The sequence below is a fragment of the Cupressus sempervirens genome, chromosome 5 (assembly GCF_028749045.1).
Source record: "Cupressus sempervirens isolate cs-2001-9-10 chromosome 5, ASM2874904v1, whole genome shotgun sequence".
NCBI classification, from domain to species: domain Eukaryota; kingdom Viridiplantae; phylum Streptophyta; class Pinopsida; order Cupressales; family Cupressaceae; genus Cupressus; species Cupressus sempervirens.
In genome coordinates, this window is record NC_143122.1 from 470878651 (window position 1) to 470892755 (window position 14105).

Consider the following 14105-nt stretch of genomic DNA (forward strand, 5'->3'; position numbering starts at 1 on the left):
TCAGCCCTTTTCCTTGAATTTGGTTTAAGCTTTGAGATTACTCCATCTTCTTTGACAGTTTCTAGGACAGGAGGGTCCTTAATAAGGGTATCCTAGGAAAATAAAGGGTCAAAAACATGCATCTCCTTGGGCTGAGTTTCATCTTCCTCACTATGAGCTCTAGATTCAGCTAATAATTCTCCTTCCTCAAGCTCAATCATCTCATCAAGATCACCCCATTTATCCTCCATCTTTTGATAAAGAACAATTTGCTTTGATAAATTCGACAGATCATCTATACCTTGTTCAGGCAAGATGGGATCTAGTTGTAAGCCATTCACTTCTTTTTCAGAGTTCATATTCTCTGTCTTAGACACGAGCCTAGCCCCATCCTCGAGAAGAAGCTCAGAGACATTATCCACCACTGCTGGTGGAGCTTTTGAGTTCTCATTCTCTTTCTTCTCTTTGAGATGAACATCTTTAGGTTTCCAAACCTTATTTTGCTGAACCTTAGTCTTTTTCACTTCCTTCTCACTACTCAAGTGGTTTTTACTCTTGGAGGGGCAGTTTTTAACCAAATGACCTTGTTTCTTACAAGCATAACAAGCATTAGGAAGTTTGCTTTGATATTGTTGCCATAAACCTGGTTGAATAATTGAAAACCCTTGTTTGGAAAATGATTGTTCTTCGTTGTTAAAACATTTGTGAAAAAACAAGATTGAAACCATCATTATAAAAGCTTGAATTTAGAAAATGAATCCATGGGTAGGGTTTGAAAATCGAAAAATGTTTTTTATAAGTTAAAATTCAATTGGTTGACTGAATTTTCTCTATCACATTTACGGTGGAAAAAGTTTTTAAAAATATTATATATTAATTAATTACCACTGTAATAAAAATTACCGTGGTAATTCATATTGAACAATGATTTCAGGAAGGAAATTTTTTATTTAAAAAAAATATATATATATAAGTTGAATGGGTGGTAGTGGATCCTAAGCCCCAAACCTGTCAGCAGCCTTGAAAATTGTTGCGAGTAGCACTAGGGTTGCTACAATAGCCCAAGGGTTGCTGCACACAACATTGGTCTTGCCGCAACAACACTAAGGACTGTTGTGGTAGCACCAAGATTGCCACAAGCAGCCAACCCCTCATTGGGGTTGGTAAAAAAATTTAATTAAAAGAATTATTAATTTTTTAAATTAATTTTTTTCTTTGATTTTTTTTTCTATTAAATTTTTTTAATATTATTTACAAGAATTATATTTAGTATTATCTAAATTTAGTTTAGTTTTGATTTTGAAATAATTTTTAAAGTGAATTTAATATACTTATAAAATATGATTCTTATTTAAAGTTATCATAAATAGATTTTTAAATATTATTAAAGATAAATTTTATGTAATGTTGAGTCAAGTATTTTCCCATGCAAATTGTTATTACTTGGTGTAAATTAATAATAATTACTTTGCTCAAATAAATACATAGTTTAATTGGAATACACAGACTCTTCAACTAAGGAATGAAACTTGTTTTGGAATCAAACTAGATGTAGAAAGACTAGAAAACTTTAGAAGAGGTAAACTCCAAACTTTTGCAAAATTATATTGAAAATATGTGGCTGAAAACTACACTTGTTTTAATGTCTCTTGCAATGTTATGTTTTACCTAATGACGGGTTTTGGGAAAACCTTGTAGTTGGCCAAATAGGAATGTTTACTAGAGGCAGGGAGTTGTGAGTATGTTTATTCTAGTGACTTATGTCTAGTTGTTCTTATATGTGTTTCTATATTGAGAACTAGTATTTCAATGTAATCTCATGTATTGCGATTCTTCTGATGTAACCTTTGAGGTTTTGATTTATGATCTATTTGTGATTTGTGATTTCTCGTATAAAACTAATGTGATTATGGTGATTTTATGATATGCATTGCTATGAGCTTAAGGTAGGTTATGTATGTGATCTTGGGAAGTGACTTGCAATGGGGGCTGGAGCCCTAACGAGGCTGTCGGGGTAACTCATTGTAAGTAGTCTTAATAAGTGATAACATTGTCAATAGTTGGGTTAAAATGAATTAACAATCTAGTCAGTTTGTTTCCTCATCCATGCCTTGAGTGCTAGTACAGGCTAGGATGGGAGTAAAGAGGATGCTTGGTTGCGACCTTGCCTTGTTGGTATGCCTTGTTTGCAAGAAAGGATGTTGATGCCACATAGAGTCACTAGGGGTTTATAGTCTTGAGAGACTTCTAGGGTTACCTTAGAGTTAACTCATGTGATGACACTTGCCCATATGCATATTAGGTTTCCTACATATTTTGTTGCCTCTAGGATTAGATGTCACTCGATGTACTTAGTACCTTGAGATATAAAGCTTTCAAGATTCCTTGACTTAGACTCTTGTTGTGAATTTTGGATTGCTACATGTTTGGGACTTGAGATTATCTCCTCAACATGGTGGGAGTGGGGCCACTTAGGTTCCACAAGGTTAGATGGTAGTGATTCTTCTGCCATTGAGATCCGATAGCTAGACACCGATGCTGGATGTACCCTATTGCAGATGTTATATTCTTCCTACTTGATGATTATGTTGTATGGTCATCTTTGGTATTTGATCTTCACTTACTTGAGATCCCGCGGGATGATGTATCTTATCATGATGTATATTCTTTTAGCATTTCATACCCTGTGACATGTGCAGTGAATGAGTATGCATCTTATGTACTTGTATATCCTTTCATACAATTTTTGCACATGTGGTTATTCTATGACATGGACTTCACCTATTTAGTGAATTTAAACTTAATAAAACATTTGTATGTGACTCGACATTATGGAACCCTTGAGAGATGTAACTGTATTATTTTGGTTACGTATGTATATGATGTGTATGTGCTCTTGGGTTCCCTAGCAGGTGTTACACCTGACCTCTAATTGGATAAAAGTTTGACATGAGTTCACACCTAAAAGGGAAAGGAACTTCGTTGGTATTATCGTCCAAGCAAAAAAGAAGATCATTATAGTTTGAGCTAGTATTTGGGAGAGCAATTAGGGATAGTTTGATGTTATATCCCAATTATATGGCAAGATACACCATGCTATTTGAGAAATTGTCTAATCCTCCAAATTTCTCAGAAGGAAACAAGAGATAATTTAAATCTCCTCCAAGCATCTAGCAACCATCCTTTCTCCTAAGAATCAAAGAAGCCAAAAAGCCCCACATGTCAAATGTAGTAGCTTAACAATTAGGGGCACATATATTAAGGAGTTTCCATTTTCCAAACATTATGAAATCCTCCATGGAAACCATAGAGATTGCTTTTAGAGAAAAAAAAACATTTATCTTTTTAAATTTCATTGGATTCCATAAAGTAGCAATACTGCCTTAAATTTGTTTAATGACAAAATATTTTATTAAGGTAGGTCCACATGCAACTACTAAGCTTATTTTGGCTAGCACCGCTGCTCAACATTTTTAGTAGCAATTTGTGGAGCTTATGGCCCCATTATTATTGATCTTTGCTACTCATTTCTTGGTAGCCATCTAAAAAAGAACGTTTAAATGAAAATTTTGTAATAAATCTTGTAAATAAACATTTTAAGAAAAAATAGGAGAGGAAAAATATTTTGTGGAGCTACATGTAATTTTTATTAATAAAAAACTTATTTAAACCCCCACTTCTTCAACTTACATTTAAATTTCATGAATTGTTGTTCCAGAAACGTAGGGATAGATCTCAAATTATCCTTTTCCCATGATTAAAAAAGACATGAGAATACTTACTAAATTTAAACACAAATTGCACTTAAGCAACCTAGAAAAGACATAAGATTAAATAAACAACTCTTCAACAAATATTGTTTAAATAGATTATTTAATCCCAAATAATAATAATTTATATTTGTATCTTAAATTTCACTATTACAAAAAGCTTAAAAAAGAAGGTAGGTTTTGTAGTGCTTGGTAATTGCTAGTTTAGCTCCTAATTTCACGTTCAATCAAGAAGTCGATCCATTTCAAACAAATTTGAACGAGGAAAGGAAAGGAATTTACGTCATTGTTAAATCGAGTTGAATTCCTTACAGGCCAAGAAGTAGTGTTTGAAATTCCAATTCGACCTTTGATATTTTTAGAGACAAATGAAAAGGTCACAGAAGAAATAAATCTTAGATATGAAAATCTCAAGGCCATACATGGATGCATAGAGGGCCCGAATAAGGGCATTGCATTAGGCTACACAATAATCTTGCGAAAGGCGTTTCTTTTCGTCCTTTCTGCTCTAAACCCACGACATTACTCAGATTTGGCAAAGCTTTCAAAGTAAAGCTAACAGAGGAAGACGAGGGTACCGATATTTATTTCAGGTCTGTTTTGCATTTCAACACCCGTAATTTGTTAAGGATTCTTCTTTTTAAATAGTTACGTATTTATGGTGCCATGAAATTGAATCGTTTTTGAGTTTGACTTTTTATTGGATGGGAACTTGTTTGAGCTTGAATCCACTGCTAGATGTATCTTCTGAAAATGGTATACTTTTAGGCAGGGCGTTTGTTTAGATAAATCTATCAGGTCTCAATTGGATTGTAATATTTTGAAGAGATCATATTTACATTTTCAGTTTATTCTTAATATACTATGTAGTGATAGATTGGCAAACCATGCAAGTGCTACTGATTTGTACATTGAAGTAATTTATTTGCAGCGAGATTCCTTCCAGCATTCAACTGTCTGTCACGATCCGGGGGTAACACTCATAGTTTGTAACTTGTATCGCCCCTTTCAGTGGAACTTTATGTGAAGTCGACTCGGTACTTCTGGAATTTTCCTACAGAAAAATTACGAACTGGGTAAAGTGATTAGTGGGTTTTTCTGTGTAGCAATTCTTTGCAGTCCTCCCATGCATAATATCGCTAAGATGTTACCAACCTAGGACAGTAGTTTAATATAAGTCGCCTTCTGAGCGGGGGTCATGCCATCTGTAGACACAATTTTTTTTGGTGTATATCTGGTCAATAGTTGACAAGCCTTCGTTATATCGCAAATCGCATCCTTGCAGAGCTTATTTTCTCACATTCGCTACAGCTCGTTAGAACATGTCAGTTTCAAACTTCACTAAACCCATCAAACGTGGAGCAAGATGAACCTAGTTCCGTGTAGCTTAGGGTAAAATTTGACCATAAAAAATCAATGGGTGGATTTCATCCTAAACCAACCCAACAGCATTCCTCAAGATAATCGTTAGCTTTATAGTTTTACAAATAACATGGTAACGAAAGGACACGCTTTCTTAGTTTTACGAATATCGCTCTGAGATAAATCTTAATTTTACTTATATAGTGTACACCCAAAAAGTTCAACCCCGAGAAGAGCACCTGAATTATAACACTGTTGCGAGTTGAAACGTTACCAATTACTCTGCATATTCAAAGGCCACATGCAGGTGCAGATTTTTCTTCCGAGATTCTTCTGTTCCATATCTTTGTGTTCAGTTGATCTCGAGTCTAGTAAAAATTGGACTCTTGGATGGCTGCTTCTTTTCAAGCAGTATTTTTTATTAACACTAGTATTGAAGCCTAAGCGTCATTACAATAAGGAGAGCGTTGAATCCTAATTGGAATATTAGTTACTGTCATATTCCCTTGTAAGAAAATGCCAAAATGAAACAGGACGAGCGCATAATCCCAAATTTGTGCTTATAACGATTTTAGGAACAAAGTATGAAGACAAGAAATTATTCTTTCATGTTAATGTCATTTTGAGGAACAGCAGGCTTTTCTTCATCTTTTCCACCACATTTTTGAAGCTGTTTGGTTCTTTTATTCCCTAAATCTCTCTGCTAATTTACTCTTTTTCTCCTTCAAGCTTGCCCTGTCCTTTACCATTATTTTCTTGTGTATGATACCCTCAGTTTCACCCAATACATTCCAATGAAAAGCCAAACTGTAGCTGCATGATTGCTACTGTGGTTGCATGAAGTTGCATAAGCAAGACAGTAAAAATCAGCCTAGCAAGCCTTAATTGAAAGCTGCGTGTCTTTCCAGGCTTGATCTCTCTCAGGGTGATGACTGCCATGGTGCCAATTGATTGGATATAGGGAAATTTCCCCACATTTATAATTCTTAATTTTATTGGTTCTAGTCTCATCTTTTCTTAATAAGTTAATTTCGTTTTTAAATATACCCCTAAATAAATACTAGATCTATGATTTGGTTTAAATCATCTTAATTCGTTCTTGTTCAAAATGTCATTATAATGCCTTTTTAATAATGTTTTGTTTTTAGTAAATTTAAAGGTCTATAATTTTACTGATATTCACCTTAAAATCCTCAAGAACCTACCTAATTAGGGCCACCAGTTACCAAGTATGTGGTCATAACCCGGTTTTTACACAAGATAGTGCTATTAGTCTAGTTTAACCCTTATTGACAGTCAATATAATGACCAACCATTCTCACTCAGGTAAATATAGTACTGGTGTAACAGAAGCTGAACCTGAAGACTGCCATTCACATTGCGTGGTACATGTGGGCTGTGTAGGTGCATTGTTGTATGGTCGCAATGTTCTCCTATACTATTTCTCTTGGTATTGTCTCGTACATAATTTGCTCCCTCTTTTGTCCACTACATAATGCTCTTCCCATGATATACTTGTTTGCGTGATAAACATGCTCGAAGCCTTCATCAACAATTGCAACTTCCGCCACCACAACCAAATGTACCTTGATCAAGATTAAATTGTTAACATGTATAGAAGTATTAGTTTCCTTCTTGTCCTGTGCACTGTCCATAATAAACTAGTCATTTAATGAACACTAATTTATTCGACCATTCAATATTTAACTGGTATCAGCATACAGGAATTATGCCATTATCTATGCTTTTTAGCAAGCAGCATATAACTAGCAAAACTTTAGTAATGTAAAGCTTATCTTTCATAGATTATGGAGTTATATCTTTTCTAACTCTTAATAACTTGGTCATTGCTCCTCTCTGATTCATCTTTCCTACAATTTGTCTAGCCTTAATACTCTTCAACCGGCATGTCTAAAAGATATATTGCACCCTGCAACACCATTTATCTACATGCTGCCAGTCTTATGTCTTGTGCCTAGTTAAATTAACACGCCTAACCTTTAGATTAGATGGTTTCATATTACTCCCAAAAAGGATTAAGGTAGTTAAGGACAACCACTGTCCCCCAAAACAACTCTTTTGAATTTCATTAATTATAATGTACAACTCGTATTATTTTTTAATTAAGAAATAATATTTATTGATATTCTCATGAATATGTTAAAGGATATGTGATCCCCTATGTATTTTAACTCGGTCTGCCAATTGATAATATTTGAAAGGTACATAACAAATCAAGCCCAGGTCCAAAGTTGATTCCTCTTGAAACTTACACCTCTATTCTATTACTGAAATTGAGGGTCATATTGACTTACCAAAACAACACAAGATCTGCCAACCTTGCAAGGATTAGGGATAATCATTCCATCTTTATTTGATATTGCCATGTAATATTGTAAGACTTATTCATTTGTTTTTTAGATTCTGTATTTGTTTTATTGTTTACATTTGAATGTTCAGTTGATAACCACTCTTTCATCAAGCTGATGATTGGCATTGTTGCATAGGTTGCAAAATGTCAAAGACATAACATTAACAGTATTTGGTCTATATATCTCATATATCACATTGTTCAGATCAAGGCATCGGAAGACATTTTTTTATAATCAGCAATTGCTAATGAACATAAAGCCAATTTCACAATCACACACTACTTACTGTTTTGCTCGCCTTGCTTATGTTCTACAATACTAAAACGCTTAGAAGTACTTGATGGAAATAGTCAATATATGCCCCATTAAACATGTTACTGTATTCCATTTTGTATCTCAAAACTGAGTAATAATTAGTAATAACAAGTCTAATTTTTTAAGGCATTGGTTATCCTCCTTGAACATTACTTGTGCATATTTGCTATTTTAAGGCTGGCAATGACAGCCTTCCCTTTAGCATTATTTTGAACCAACTTCTCTGTCTAAAAAGTAAATCTATTTTTGGTAATGACCAAGCCATTCAGCAATTTAGCGTGTGATGCTTCTCTTATTGATGCCTGCAGGAGGATCTATTTCCATTTACCTTATATATTGTTCAAATTTTGTTCATAGGGATTTTATCATACTACCAACTTGATGGTGAACCAAATCTTACCAAACCAATTATGCTTAAAGACTACAAAATTAAGACAATGCCTTTTTTATTCCTTACGATGCCTTTTAAATATTGTTCTAGTATTTTGGGGGTATACTAAGGCCCCCTCTTTTCGCTTTATTGCATTTCCCTGTCCTCAAAAGGGGACTTGGTGAACATAGGATCTGCAATTAGTATCCTTAATGCTGTAGCACAACTTAACTTCACCAAATTTATAAGACATGATGTGAAGCTAAGACTGGCTAAACGATCTAGCCTCTGAATCAGTGGACTTGTGAATGGTTTGTTCTGCTAGGAAGTTGAGGCCATGTGGTGTTCAACATTTCAGCTATTAAAATATGCCAAGTCTGAAGGTTGGATTGTAACTTATCACCACATTATATTTGTTAGCTGCAGTGTTGTGATACTTGCTTATAATTTCAGCAACAATGATATAAATACTGCTCGGTACTTGCTGTTCATGTGCTTACCATGCGAGCAATGAAATTATGGGCTTACCATTTACTCAGTTTTTTAACCTTTACAGTGTTCTATTTTTTCTTGCATGTACAACTCTGTTGTGGAGATTTAATCTTAACATTGCTGCTCACTTTATCTATTATAGCAAATGGGGCATTGTTGTGAAGTGAATGTAGTGAGGAATACATGACAAATGTAGCCAACCCCATGCTGGTTTTTAGTATACTATTGTTTATTTCTCTCAAGGCAGACAAAATTTCCTTTCTTATTAAGTATTCTGGAATGTTGCAGAAGTTTCCCTGGATTATTAATATGCCTGGGTATTTACTTATGAAATGATCAGGAGAAAACTAGTGAGTGGAATTTGCCAAGAGTGATCATTATAACATGAATTTGTGGTTTTCATTGTTTCAATGAGCTCATGTAGGTATAAAGGGTGTAGGGTTTTTGGTCTCTGAAAGTTGTTTTTGCCTTAAGCTGTGTTCATAATTAATAAGCATTTCTTGAACTTCAGATAGAATGGAAACAACAACATACCTTTCCTTTCCAACTTTAGGGCATAGATGTAGAAAATAGGAATGCTTGTGTATAGAGGGTTTTTGGTCCCTGTGATATTTGGCTTTCCCTTGTAAATGGTCTTTCAATAAGTCACTTTCTAACCTAGTTACCAGATTCGTGCCTAGGAGGCCGTATTCAGGCTTTGGTCCGATCTGGATTTGGATTTGTGCCGATCCGGCCAGGATCCTTGTTTTACACAATGGTTTCATCTGGAATCGTGGGCTCATGAATCTGGACAAATCCACTGTGTAAAACAAGGATCCTGCATGAATCCGGTGCAAGTCCTCGAGGATCCACGAGCAGGCAAGGTTTTAAGTCGGTCCAACTTATTTAATATATATTTTTTGCCTTCTAATCCTAAAATGACCCTTTTATTCAACATCCAAATACATTTCACCTCAAATGCACTCTCTGTTTTTGCTCATTCATTGTATATTTCTCTTATATTCACACACACACACACACACATACACAAGTACACACACACGAATCCTTACGAATCATAATAGGATTTTTTTTCCATGAATCCACATATCTGATTTGCATGCCCAAATCGGCAACTAAGCTTTCTAATGTTGTACTAGTGGTTGGATGTAGAAAGGATGCATTATATACATGGTTTGCTGCTTGAAAAGTGCAATGGGGAATCTGTTGGAGTCCTATACTTACATGCTTTACTTTTTGATATAATACCATATAGCATATGATTAAACTTTGAGTTGAACACTTCACAGCTTTGAAGTTCTCAGTCCAGATTTTATGTCCAGATGTATACATGTTTGGACAAGTATTTTAGGTTGCTTAGGTGTGTGGCTTGAGGAGAATAGCTATGATGATTTTTGACTTAAGAAATTAAGATATTGCAGTATATAGACATTTCAAAGTATGAATAATGCACTTTTATTGTTACAATATGGGGAGTTAAAATCTTTTTACTGTTCGATTGATTTGAATCTTAGATATACCTCTTAGATGGCTTGCATTGTTTAACTGTGAGCATTGTCAATTTTGTCAAGGCGGCTATTATTTGAAGTGAGAAGAAAATATTTGATTTGGAAGAGCATGATTAGGAATAATTGGAGGGGTAATAAATAGTAAATATCATTTGATAAAAATGATATTAATATTACATAATAAATATCATTTGTTAAAAATGATATTAATATAACATAAATTCCGTAGCACATGGTATACAAAGAGGTAACAAATTGATTATTTGTTAAAAAAATATCTTTAACTTAGAACCTAAGGAATTTTTAATTTAGTTTTGTGGAGAAAATTCTACTGCTTTTTGGGCCCAGCTTTATGGTAATATTTAAGAATTTGACTGCTGAGTAAGTCAAATCTTATCTTATCTTGGGAAAAGTCAAAGTTTCATGGACACGGGTACGTACTACGGATACAAATACAGATATGTTATTGGATATCTCAGTATGGCTTTGTGGGGAGGGGCAATAGGTGTATTTGGCTACTCATGAAAAAGTATATGCAAATAACATACTCACCTACCTTATCTGTCACTCATAAGCAATGTGATACGTGGACTTGTGATTTCAATTTTCTGTGGATTCACCCATGCAATCTTTACTTTTTGGTATATCTAAACTTTTGATATTGGATTACCGTGTAATGTATGTAACATGTATTGCATCTAAGATTGCTAAACCTGAAGTCAATTTTCCCTGGATAAAAGGGAATCAGATATTTCTTGTTGATTTATGCTTGTGGGGACAGGAGCAATTTCTGCTGCAGCAAATGCTTTCCAATTACTCCTGCTTTAAACAGACATGTTCTGTGCAGAGTACTATTTGCTCTTGCGGCATATTTGTAAATTCAGGTAGGTGTAAAAGAGAATCATAACAATCATTTTCTATTTAATTATTTTTTGAGAATAATTATTTGAGTATATACATAATACATTTACAATATTGGGTAAATATAATGTTACAAGTTTATTTTTCCTTTGAGAATCAAGCAGCTGCCAATCTTGGTGATCAAGAAGCTATGGGTAAAAACAGTTTCTTCAGAATAATTGCACTTGTTTTATGCCTTGTGACTAATTGCAGCCCTTAGAGTTAAATTATTTTTTCTTCTGAGAAATATATTCTCCTTGCTTTATTGTATTCTAAGCTAGTACAGGTTCACAATCTATTCTGAACTCATTGTGTAGTCTGTAATGCATTGTTGTCTTGCAATTAAGTGGGTTTTGCTTCTCAATTGTGAATGATACTTTGATTTCACAACCCATTGCAAACTTTAGATCGGCACACGGCTTCCAGGGATGGTACAGCACAAAACCAGGGCAACACGTCTCAGTAAATTGACTAGGATCCCAACTGATGGATCGACACTAGATTTAAAAAGTTGGTATAGGAAACTAAATCAGCTAGCTTACAAGAAATTCAGAGAACTGGATTGAATTGTACTTGTAGCTAATATGGCAATGTATAATAATAAGAGTCTTGATTCTCACTAGAGTGACACCCTGACATGTTGATTGAAATGAGGTATGGGTACAGGTACTTCAGTACAGTGTGCTTGTATGACAATTATTTCAGGGATGTGTACATTTGTATAGAATATAAAAAATGTAAATATCATATTCTCAGCCTAAGAACATGAATTAGTTTAAAATATCAGAAATCATGCATATGCATATGCTGAACGACATTGCCATGTAACCCAGTATACCACATTTGTGTAATGTTTGGAAAAGGGGGGTAACAAATTGGACATCAAAAACCTAAAATTGCTCAAAATTTGCTTCTCAAATCTGCTTGATGTATTCATGCTGCGTCTGACCATCAAACAAGGAGTCATCAAGAGATATGATTCTCTAAATCTTCTCCCCTCTGTCATGAAACTCATAATGGCCATCTAGGTTGTGAGACCGACAGAGGGTTTTTTGTGCAATCATCGATGCCACTTGTGGTTCTAGAGTCCATAAAGGATGAGGATTGGGGGTATGCATGCTCACTGTCCCCTAAACTTCAGGGTTTGAAATAGGAGGCAGTGGGAGCAATGGGACTATAGGCTCAGCTGGTATCAGAGTTGAGTTAGGTTTACTATTATCCACAGGCAAAGAGCTTTCCTCAGACTTGTTGAGCATTCACGTTTGGTTTGTGGAATTGCTAAAACTCATTTTTTCAGTAGTGGTGAGTTAAATTTGATCTACTTGTTTATGATTTTTACTTGTCAGTACTTGCCAAAATTGCTGACTCATCAAGTACTCAGCAAATATGTATACTATGCTTGAGACCATGTCGTGGTCTTCAAGAAAGGTACATTTCATTTATTTAGAGATTGGCTTTTTGTCTTTCGAGAGTACCATTTTGTATCCTTTTTGAGCTCTTGTGTGAAGCTTGTTTGATGATTTGTTCAATGAGATCAGTGAGATACTTTGATAGGTGGATTCTGTGATATTCTAGATGTTCTATTAACTATTTATTTTGATAATGTGAGAACAAATATGTGGAGTCTTTCTAATGCTTTACTTGGAGACTTTCATCGCAGCCGCCAAGGGTCTATTTGCAGAATTTTCTTTTGGAGTGTTGTATTTGCCTTAACTTGATACCCAGAATTTATTTCTGTTGATCACAACTATTGACATATTGCACCAGTATTTGTAAAGTGGGCAACTTCTTACTTGAGTTATGAGTTTGGGATTTGTAGTCTCATGTTTTATCTTTTGTTTAGATGAGCAGATGACACTTCATTATACATTGAGTTAATGACTGCAGTCTTTGGATCTTTTTTTTGAGATGTTTTTAATGAACTGTAGCTGGTACAATAAATTATTTAGTTTTGACACAATATTTTCTCCTGGCACTGCAGTTTTTAATTTGTTGACATGTGCATTCTTTTGTGCTTGAGAGTTTTGTTTGGTTAGACCCTCAATAAGGTCAGAGGGATGGTTGCATTTTTTAACAATATTTCTTGCCGGCGTGTTTGGACTATGAGTTTTAGCTTGCATTTTCCATTTTTATGATTTCTTTGGTCACACAATTAATTGAGATACACTGAATTGGTGTGATTCCTTGGAGTGTGGAGATGGATCATATGCAGTGATTTTCATTTAGATTTGTCTTACAGGGGGTTTATAAGTAATGATATATTGTAATCCTAATTCTAAGCCACATTTTATTAGTTATTTGTTTGTAGGGAGTTATTAACTTGTAGAAGTTAACATTATCAGATTTCCAAAATATGTTTGAAATGTGTAAATTTTATTTTTGGATTTGATTGTGTAAGTTTTATTTTACCATCAACGTTTCAGATCACACTCTGTGATCCATCATCAGGATGAGAGAATATAAGAATAACAGTTATGCAGACCAAGCCTCATTAAGCAGTCTAAAAGGAGGGAGAAGGGAGGCACAGAGAACAAACAAAGTCATCAACCACCTAAATAATAGTTGTTTACAAACATAAAGAAAATAATAATATAATAATAATATATGCATTCTTCTAATTTGATTTGATGGCATTCTTTTCTTATAATATTATTTTCTTATGTTTGTAAACAATTATTATTTAGGTGGTTATTGACTTTTTGAGTTCTCTGTGCCTCCCTTCTCCCTCCTTTTAGGTTGCTTAATGAGGCTTGGTCTGTATAGCTGTTATTCTTACATTCTCTCATCCTGATGATGGATTACAGAGTGTGATCCGAAACATTGATGCTAAAAAAACTTACACAATCGAATCCAGAAATAAAATTTACAAACTTGTAGAAAGTTTTGGGAGATTTTCTGTACTCTCTCTTCTCCTCCCTTCCCAATAATAATATCTGCTTTTATTTAGGAATAAGAGAAGTTGCAGTTGAGTTTCTTGTGCTATTGTCTTTGTCCGTTTTTACCATCGAATAGGGATCCATTATTGATTTCCACTTCT

The 14105-nt window shown here is 34.4% G+C and overlaps 1 protein-coding gene across 2 annotated transcripts in view; it reads left to right on the plus strand.

Moving 5' to 3' along the window:
• Positions 1-3940: 3940 nt before the first annotated feature.
• ATCES1 (Alkaline phytoceramidase (aPHC)) overlaps positions 3941-14105 on the plus strand; it is a 38679-nt gene continuing 28514 nt past the window's right edge. The window contains exon 1 of one of the 2 annotated variants that reach the window (XM_089831343.1): positions 3941-4342. The gene's annotated coding sequence lies outside the window, so the exon portion shown is untranslated. Of the gene's footprint in view, positions 4343-10908; positions 11053-14105 lie in introns of those variants that run through there. The other variant, XM_089831344.1, reaches the window with a different exon arrangement.